The following is a 9,290-nucleotide window of genomic DNA, read 5'->3' on the forward strand; positions in this document are numbered from 1 at the left end:
CCCCCTGAGGGGAAAGCTCCTCACGTGTGCCCTCTGCTCTTTAGGATCCCCCTGAGGGGAAAGCTCCTCACGTGTGCCCTCTGCTCTTTAGGATCCCCCTGAGGGGAAAGCTCCTCACGTGTGCCCTCTGCTCTTTAGGATCCCCCTGAGGGGAAAGCTCCTCACGTGTGCCCTCTGCTCTTTAGGATCCCCCTGAGGGGAAAGCTCCTCACGTGTGCCCTCTGCTCTTTAGGCACCTGAGGGGAAAGCTCCTCACGTGTGCCCTCTGCTCTTTAGGCACCTGAGGGGAAAGCTCCTCACGTGTGCCCTCTGCTCTTTAGGCACCTGAGGGGAAAGCTCCTCACGTGTGCCCTCTGCTCTTTAGGCACCTGAGGGGAAAGCTCCTCACGTGTGCCCTCTGCTCTTTAGGCACCTGAGGGGAAAGCTCCTCACGTGTGCCCTCTGCTCTTTAGGCACCTGAGGGGAAAGCTCCTCACGTGTGCCCTCTGCTCTTTAGGCACCTGAGGGGAAAGCTCCTCACGTGTGCCCTCTGCTCTTTAGGATCCCCCTGAGGGGAAAGCTCCTCACGTGTGCCCTCTGCTCTTTAGGATCCCCCTGAGGGGAAAACTCCTCACGTGTGCCCTCTGCTCTTTAGGATCCCCCTGAGGGGAAAGCTCCTCACGTGTGCCCTCTGCTCTTTAGGATCCCCCTGAGGGGAAAGCTCCTCACGTGTGCCCTCTGCTCTTTAGGCACCTGAGGACATGAGCACAAAGAACAAAGACGTCTCATAAAGTATGTAAAGTTATCAGCTCCAGCATAATCTAAAACTACAACTTTAGTCACGTTTCAAAGAGATGGGTGTACACGGCCGAGGTTTTAGGGTCGCATTATCAGATAAGGGGAAAGCTCTGTAAATGAACAGACTGCAGCGCATCATCCGCTGTGCCGAGAAGGTGATCGGATGCAACCTGCCATCCCTTCAGGACCCGCACACAGCCAGGACACTGAAGCGGTCTGGTAAGATCATGGCTGACCCCTCCCACCCTGGCCACAAACTCTTAGAAACACTCCCCCTCGGCAAGAGACTGAGGTCTGTCAAAGCCAGAACCTCTCGCCACAAGAACAGCTTCTTCCCAACCGCCATCGGCCTCACCAACAAGGCCCGAAAGCTAGGGTTGCCACGGTGTGGCCATTTTCACACCGGGTAATAAACACATGACAACACCGGTGTTACCGGTAACATCGTATAAATATATATAATAAAAAATAAAAAATAAAATAAAAAAAATGAATTTATTAGTAAAAGAATATTAAAAAATTAATAATAATCCTCGGCTGTCCTCACGGTTCAGTCAGTCAGCTCCTCTCCGCTGCTGTGTTAGCTTGGACGCTCACAGTCACAACACTGGCTGCCTCACAATACTTGGCTGCAGGGCCCGAAATTAGAGCCCGCCACCCGCCAATGGCGGGCATATTTTAGCTTTGGCGAGTTAGATTTGGCATCTGTCCGCCACGTGGCGGGTCGCAAAATAGTCGTCATGTAATATTAAAACTGTGTGTAGCCGCCTGTGTCCACCTAGCGTATTTTTCCGACTGTTAAACGCTGGGAAGCGCTGATCCCAGCGCACAATATACAAGGAAGCAGTCTGAAACTAAGTTTAGTTCAGTCACTGAACTAACGTTAGTGCGTTCAGTGCGGTAGTATAACATGAGTGCTTCCTGAGGCTGTTTCATTCTAGCTCTCCCGTATAGGCTACCAAACGTGACTGGAATGAAATGCAGTCGTCAATTTAGCGGAGGTAAATTGACAGCCTAGCGTCGGGCGAATCAATAAATTAATCAATCGCTCGCACTTGTTGCCGACACTCGTATGATACAGTATATATGAGGAGATAATAGTTATGTGTGTTTTGGTGCGCAGCTGGCACGAGTGCTTTGTGAGACTGTTTCATTCTGGCTCTGCCGTATAGGCTACCAAACATGACTGGAATGGAACGCAGTCTCAATTTAGCGGAGGTAAGAAGCGTCTTTTAACCTCTGCTAAATTGACACAGCCTATCGGGCGAATCAATCAATGAATCAATCAAATCTGGAGACTTTTTCTGACATGGGATTAACATTACCAGCAAGCAGCAGTAAGCAGGCAATGACAATAGCTGGGTAAGTCCCGCTAGCATCGATGCTAAGTTAGCAAAGTACAGGGTGAGCGCAGCTGAAGCACATGGCTAATTAATATGGATGTTAACGTCCATATTAATTAGCCATGTGCTTCAGCTGCGATTTGCTCCCTCCATGATGAGACTAGCTACAGCATAACTCCAGCTCTTCTTCTGCCTTTACAAAACAAACTAAATCTCAACACTGCAGCACAGCTCTGTTTAGCCAGCTATAGTTTGTCACAGTGCAGCCACACTGCAGCCCAGAGGGAGCGCTTGTAATTGACCCCGGTGCACGCTAAAACTAGCACAAGCGGGCAGAGTTTTTTCTTTCTTTCTTCCTCCATAAAAATGAACGGTGTTACCGATGGGCATGTTATGTAATCGGTGTATGCCCCACCACCGTGTAACACCGGTAACAACGACTACCGCGGCAAGCCTACCGAAAGCCCCTTCCACCAAGGACCCTACCAACACCCCCCACAAACAACCACTACCCCCTCCTGAACTCAGCTGAACCCCCCCCCCCCCCATCAAATGTCACTTTACAGCTACGGCAGCTGGACTTCACTCGTTACTTTAAACTATTATAGCTGCTTCTCCTACCAGAACTTTACACCATTAGATTACTCTTCTTAACTACATTGAGCACCTCTTATAGACTGTAATTCATATTTAATTTAATGCCTATTTAACTTGGACTGTAAATTCATATTTAATACCTACTGAACAACATTGCTTGCAACATTGTGATTGTCTTTTAGTTATTTTTCCAATTTCTGTATCTCTGAATATTGACATGACCGCTACGCGGCATACTGACACTAAGACACGTTTCTCGTATGTAATCTTGCATAATGGCAATAAAAGTGATTCTGAGTCTGATAAAGGGCAGATGTCCCTCTGTGTATCTGTGGGAGAAGTCTGGCATCTTCGGTGAGCAAAGGTTCGAAGCCACAGAGTCGATGAGCACCCAAAGAAGGATGTAGACATGGCTGACATTTCAAACGCGTACATTGAGTGTGCTGAGAAAGACTGAGAGCTTTACAGATTCTGTTTCAGTTTGGGGCTTTCTGATCAGATATCAATTTACCTAGATGGACACAGTAAATTCATTTACATTGGCAGATAAATACATCAAAAGATACCATCGTAAGGAACATCTTGCTCAATAAGAAGTGCAAAACTCAAAGTGTGAAACCCGCTACATAGATTTTACCTCTCTTGTTAGCGCCTCTCGAACACACCCCCTACAGAGGAGGCGGGGAATAGGCCGTCTGTGCAGCATCATGCTGGGTTGTGATGCAGCGTGCTCATTGGCTGTCTGTGCAGCATCATGCTGGGTTGTGATGCAGCGTGCTCATTGGCTGTCACATGAGACAGCTCTTGAGAGAACACAGAGTCTAATAAATCAGGGCCAGTAAACAGGCGGCATTAATGCGACATTCTCTCTTTCAAACACTTCCCTGCCACATTCGAAGAACTCTGAAAATTGGCTGCTGTGAAAATTGGCTGCTGTGTTCTCTGTGACTATCCGACTGTCAAGATGTCAGAGAATTTAGGAGACGCCATTAGCGACTCTCTCCTTTGATCCCTCTTCAACCAGGTTTCTCAAAACAACTTTTTTACCAGCCCAACCCATCCTTTCTGTCATATCTGACATTAGGATTCAAGCTATTGGCTTGATAAACGACATAGTGCCTACATACATACATACGCACGCACGCACGCACGCACGCACGCACACACACACACACACACACTTACTACGTGAGAAATATAAGTGCCCATAATCCAATGCTCATTAGCAGTTTCTTCCAAAAACAAACTTGTTGATGTTTGTCTCAAATCCTCTAATTAGTCAGGACAGATACAGTATATGATCCCCTCAGAGAATGATGTTGACATATCTGCTACTGGATGATTGATCTGTGTTTTGCATGCATTTTTTTTTGCATTAATTTCAATGTTTTTCCATCCATTTATTTATCCAGTGAAGGTTTGAGTATGCATGCTTGCTTTCCTGCTCTTATAGCACCCTGCTTCACATGTGTACAGACTCACATTCACACCTGAGCTGTCCACCATAACAGTCTTTATACACCGCAGCGCCTGCAGCAGCAGCAGCTGGGGGTTAACTGCCTTGCTCAAGAGCATGCACAGGTAGCAGTTAGTCATTAAGTTTCCCTGCCCAGATTTTTATCTGGGTCTTTTCCATAGCCTTTTTAATGAATCTGTCTTGGGATGTATATTGTGGTCATATTATAGCTCTGCCTATTGGTTCAATATAATTATCTCCCTAATAAATGCAGGACCGTCTTTATGTGAGTGAGTATGTGAGGGTGTATGTGTGTCTGCCCTTCCCATATCTGAAGAACCGTTAGTCAAATTGACTGCAAACTTGCACAGTCCCGCTGGGACACACCGGAGGTTTAAACAAGCGTCCCCACGGCGTTCTCAAGAACCATTGCGATCAACTTCACATTTGGCGAGTGTGCTTCTGGGAACCTGAGGAAGTTCAGTGCTGAATTTGGTACAATTCGCATACCTATGTTCATTTTTGTATAGGCTAAATACATTGAATGGTACAGAATAAAACACTGTAGTCCAGCGCAATGTCCTATTACCTGTGGCAGTTAGCTGTTACAGTATTGCACCACTTTGGTTTTCGTTTTCGTTTGCACAATGTAGCGTCACGCGTCTTCCCATCAGCCACGGTTACAGCAGGTGTATTGCTCAGGACCCAAAGAAGTGTCGTGTCCAGTGTGAAGTTGTTTGGATGAGCGGTTCTCAAGAAAGCTGCAAGCAGCACTTCCGTTGCATGTGTGTGTTTGTCCTTCGCATATCTCGAGAACCGTTCGTCCGATCGACTTCACACATGGCGGGTGTGTTGCGGGGGACCCGAGGACGTGTAGTGTCGGATTTGGGGGAATTTGGACACACGACACTCGAATTGGAAGGCATTCAATCGGAATCAATTAGAACACGGAACCAATTATGACATCATTGGATGGAGCTGGAGTCTGGACAGTGGTCTACCAATCAGAGCCTGTCTCAGCTGCACTGATGACATCACAATCACAATACGCTGCAACAACCCAGGGCATAAGGCTCCATAGAGCAGTCATCTTCAACTCGGCATCTGTAACCCCTAGGAGGTCCGCAGAGGTACTGCAGGGGGTCTGCAATTTTTTGCCAAGTATTTTGTGGAAATTTTAAAATTGAATTTTAGACAAGTCTAATAAACTCCAAGCATTAACAGGCAATAATACGCTACTTTTGACAAAGATTATGTACAAAGCGAATCTGATGAAGCAATAGCGAAACACGTTGTTCGCTCCTTGCTTTTTTAATGTACAGTAATATATTAATAAAAAGAAGTGTCAATCCTGATATCCTGGTGTGCTCTGGATTATACATGTTTTTATAGGCCACACTTAAAATGCATCACTTTTTTATAATGCCCTATTTCTCTATAAACCATGGGGTCCTTGGGCTGAGAAAAGGTTGAAGAGCCCTGTGCTAGAGGGCTTGAGCTTCACACCGTGGTTTGGTAGTGCTCTGTGCAGGAGCAGCAGAGTGAACGGGCACTGCACTGGTATAGAGCAGTGGTTCTCAAATGGGGGTCCGCGGACCCCCAGGGGTCCGTGGCACTTTGCCAGGGGGTCCGCGAAAAGTTTTCAGGTAATTCTTTTTTTTTTTAATAAAATGCTACATGTTACTTATTCCTTCTCAAACTACTTCCTACATGGTGCTAGTCTATCAAAATATCTTGGCTGTCATTGATTGTGTTGCATAGTGGTTTTCTGTACTGTTGACAAATTGTGATATTGTAAGTCGCTTTGGACAAAACAAAAGCATCTGCTAAATGACGTAATGTAAATGTAATGTAATAAAAAAAAAACTTTTTTGCAAAATCTTCATAGTTCAACGGAAATAGTTTATGCTTTATATCTAAAATGGTTCATGGATTACATTCTAATAACAAACCTATCAAATTAAAAGTCAAGCACGTTACCGTGGAAACAACTAAGCTTAGCCCAAAATCACAAATCAGAATGAGGGGGTCCCCGGTATATTTTCTATCTTGTAAGGGGTCCTTGGCTGAAAAACATTTGAGAACCTCTGGTATAGAGAATTCAAAGTACCGTCGTTGCAGGCAGGCTCTGAGGCAAGCAGCACCTCAAAGCAATCTTCAGCTTCAGAAGACATTGGGAGGCGTTAATGTTTGCTGCTACTCAGGGAAAAGACAAGTGGGTGTAGCATCCTACCATCGCAGCCTTTATGTCGCAGATTGGCTTTGTTCCCCCATTCAACATCCTATTATTTGAGGAAATAAGAGTGCTGTATTGTAGCACGCGGCGTGCGTATGAATGGTATAGCCCTCTCCAATATTCTCTTTCTTATCTCTCCCTCACATGCACACACGCTCAGCCGGAATATAAAAGGCTCCTGTAGGCATATTGTAAATTAGATTCTATTCAACAATGGGGGGGGGGGGAGAAAGAAAGATCAGAAACACAGAGGGACCCGATGGCCGTTCATCTGTGGTCAGATTGTTGGAGAAAACATGTAAAGGGATGGCGTAATCAAATGCATTAATTTGGCAGAAATTCCAAAGGACTCCTTTCATAATATGAAAATAAGAATTTTTTATCACTTTTCTTTTCGTGAGAAGCAGAGAATGTGTGGGTGTGTGGGTGTGTGTGTGTGTGTGTGTGTGTGTGTGTGTGTGTGCGTGTGTGTGCGTGCGTGCGTGTGTGTGTGTGTGTGTGTGTGTGTGTGTACACTATGAGCAGAAATTGTGGTTCGGCTACAGCTATGCCATTTTACATGCAATCAAGTGAATCTTTCAGGAAGTGTAAAGAGTCTGTGGCACGTGGGTAGATGAGTCGGTACAACCAGGGGCGGACTGGGATCATAATTCAGGCCGGGCATTAGACACCAAGCAGGCCAGGCCGATACGGGCCGACGTGCGTGCCGGCGTCCGAAGGGCGGCGGCGAAAAATTTGGGCTGTTTGAAGCTTAAAGGAGAATTTCGTTTTTATACACCACGGTCCTCATTTCCAGCTTAAAATATGATGTTTTACTCACCGAAATATGTTTGGCTTCATTCGGATGCCCACGGAAGATTTTGAGCTCCGAGTAGTCTCCTCAAACAGGCTATAACGAGAGCCTGCGGCGAGTGCGGGGCATGCTGCACACGCTCTCTAAATGACACTTTTTCTGTCAGATCACGGTTCATTATGGTTGTAAATATAATTATTTAGCTAATAGCTAGAAGCTAAGCTAACAACAACACAACAGTCAACGTTGATCTGCCCCGGATGGGGTCACAGTGCCCATCTTCCCCCTCTGTGAAACCACACTTCTTCAGAGGAACCAGAAGGGGGAAGATACGCACTGTAACCCCATCCGGGGCAGATCAACGTTGACTGTTGTGTTGGGCCGTTTGAAGCCCAATTTGGGCCATTTGAAGCCAGATTTGGGCCGTTTGAAGCCCAATTTGGGCCGAGTCCAATTTTACAATGAGATGCTCCCACTTTAACCCTGAATAACGTAATAAAACCACTAGTAAACCAGTAGGCAGCGCCTGGCCTGCTGTTCAGTGAGTGGCCTGACTGCGGGCACCACAAAAAAAAATTTGCAGGCCAGGCCAGGCCAGGCCACCGGGCATTTGCCCGACGTGCCCGATTATGCAGTCCGCGCCTGGGTACAACTGTCTAATGGTCATATCCCCCACACCAGCTATGTCTCCCATCTCTTTCTGGGTGTTCTTCTCAGTGGAGGCCTGTGAGGCCATGGTGGCTGCCGCGGCCAAAGGGGTGGGGCTCCTGCTGGTCACCAGGTCCAGCTCCACCGCCTTTCTGGCGATGAAGTTGGCAGCCATTTGGACCTGCCCGGGGCAAGCCCAACTTGGAGCAGAAGCGGGCCCTGAAGTCTCCTGTGGGGTGATGAGGTCCACACTCATCTCCAGTGCCTTGAAGATCAGCTTGTAGCACCGGCCAATCTCCTCCTTTCGATACGGGAGACGGCACAGATCTCTTTAAAAGTCCTTGGAACCCCTTCTTCTTGTTAGCAGGTGATGTCGAGGCAGGCTGAGGCTTTCAGGCTTATCTGTCCGTAAACTTTCTTGAGTAAGTTGTTGGTTCTGTCAATGATATCTCTAGGTCGGTCAGACATGGTGGTGATCTCTTTGAAGGCTTTGAGCACGGCCCGGTCCGAGCTGCTCATGGTCCGACGGGTTTGGTACTTTGAGTTACCGAACTTGTCAAAGCTAGCTGCACCTTTTCCATTGCTGATCATGGTGGCCAGGTCTCCCCTATTGAGCAGGGGGGGTTCTGGGTGTCTCCCACTCTTTGGTGACTTTCTCATTGGTAAATGTCCTCCGCTCTGAACCCACATTGATTATGCGTCCACACACGCTACAAAGCTGCAATCAGGTCAGATCATGTCCCCTGCTCTCGAAACATCCACCAGCACAGCATCAGGGTGGATGGGACACTGAAGTCTGGGAAAGGCAGGAGCTTCTCCGCAGGCTTGATGACGCCATGTCACCACTCTCTTTGCCAGGCAGTTATGTCTATGACATCACTATCACTATAGTAGTGAACTGGCCACCCCCACTTTCCGTGTGGGGGGAGCCTCTTCCCACACATCACCTGTCAATCAAACAGTGTGGGCGCGACACCATGTGGAACTCAGTGAGTGATGTCATCAGTGATGTCACTGTGAAGGCGTAAAATACGTATTAGTATGATTGTGGAGGGCCACAGATGCATCATAATGTGTGATGAAGGAGGAGTTAAAGAGATGGATAAGTAGGGAGGAGGAGAAGGAACTGATTGGCTTTTACAGAATGTAGGGAAACGGTGGATGGATAAATCCAGATGAGGCGGTAATGCAACATAAAGGATGCCAACTGCCATAAAACACCACCGAAGAAGAAGGCAATAAGTATGAAGGCGTAAAATAGGTAAAATATTGCCATAGCACCCCCCTATGAGCGCTTTATGGGCAAATCCCGACGATATAATAAAATGGAGCTGGTGATAAACAGGTGTGATAAGGTCTATGAAGCGGACACCAATATGGCATTATTGAGCCCACAGCATCATTCAGGCATATATAAGCAGGCAACTTGACTTCCACCTT

At 47.0% G+C, this 9,290-nt stretch overlaps 1 pseudogene across 1 annotated transcript; it reads right to left on the bottom strand.

Annotated features, from left to right (window-relative positions):
* Positions 1-657: 657 nt before the first annotated feature.
* Positions 658-8,510, bottom strand: LOC310800401 (transcription initiation factor IIB pseudogene; annotated as a pseudogene). The gene is made up of 2 exons: positions 7,822-8,510; positions 658-732 (listed from the first exon to the last, which is right to left on the bottom strand). The product of its transcript is annotated as a transcription initiation factor IIB pseudogene (transcript).
* Positions 8,511-9,290: the final 780 nt, after the last annotated feature.

Source organism: Poromitra crassiceps (assembly GCF_964638095.1).
Source record: "Poromitra crassiceps genome assembly, chromosome: 30".
NCBI lineage: Eukaryota > Metazoa > Chordata > Actinopteri > Beryciformes > Melamphaidae > Poromitra > Poromitra crassiceps.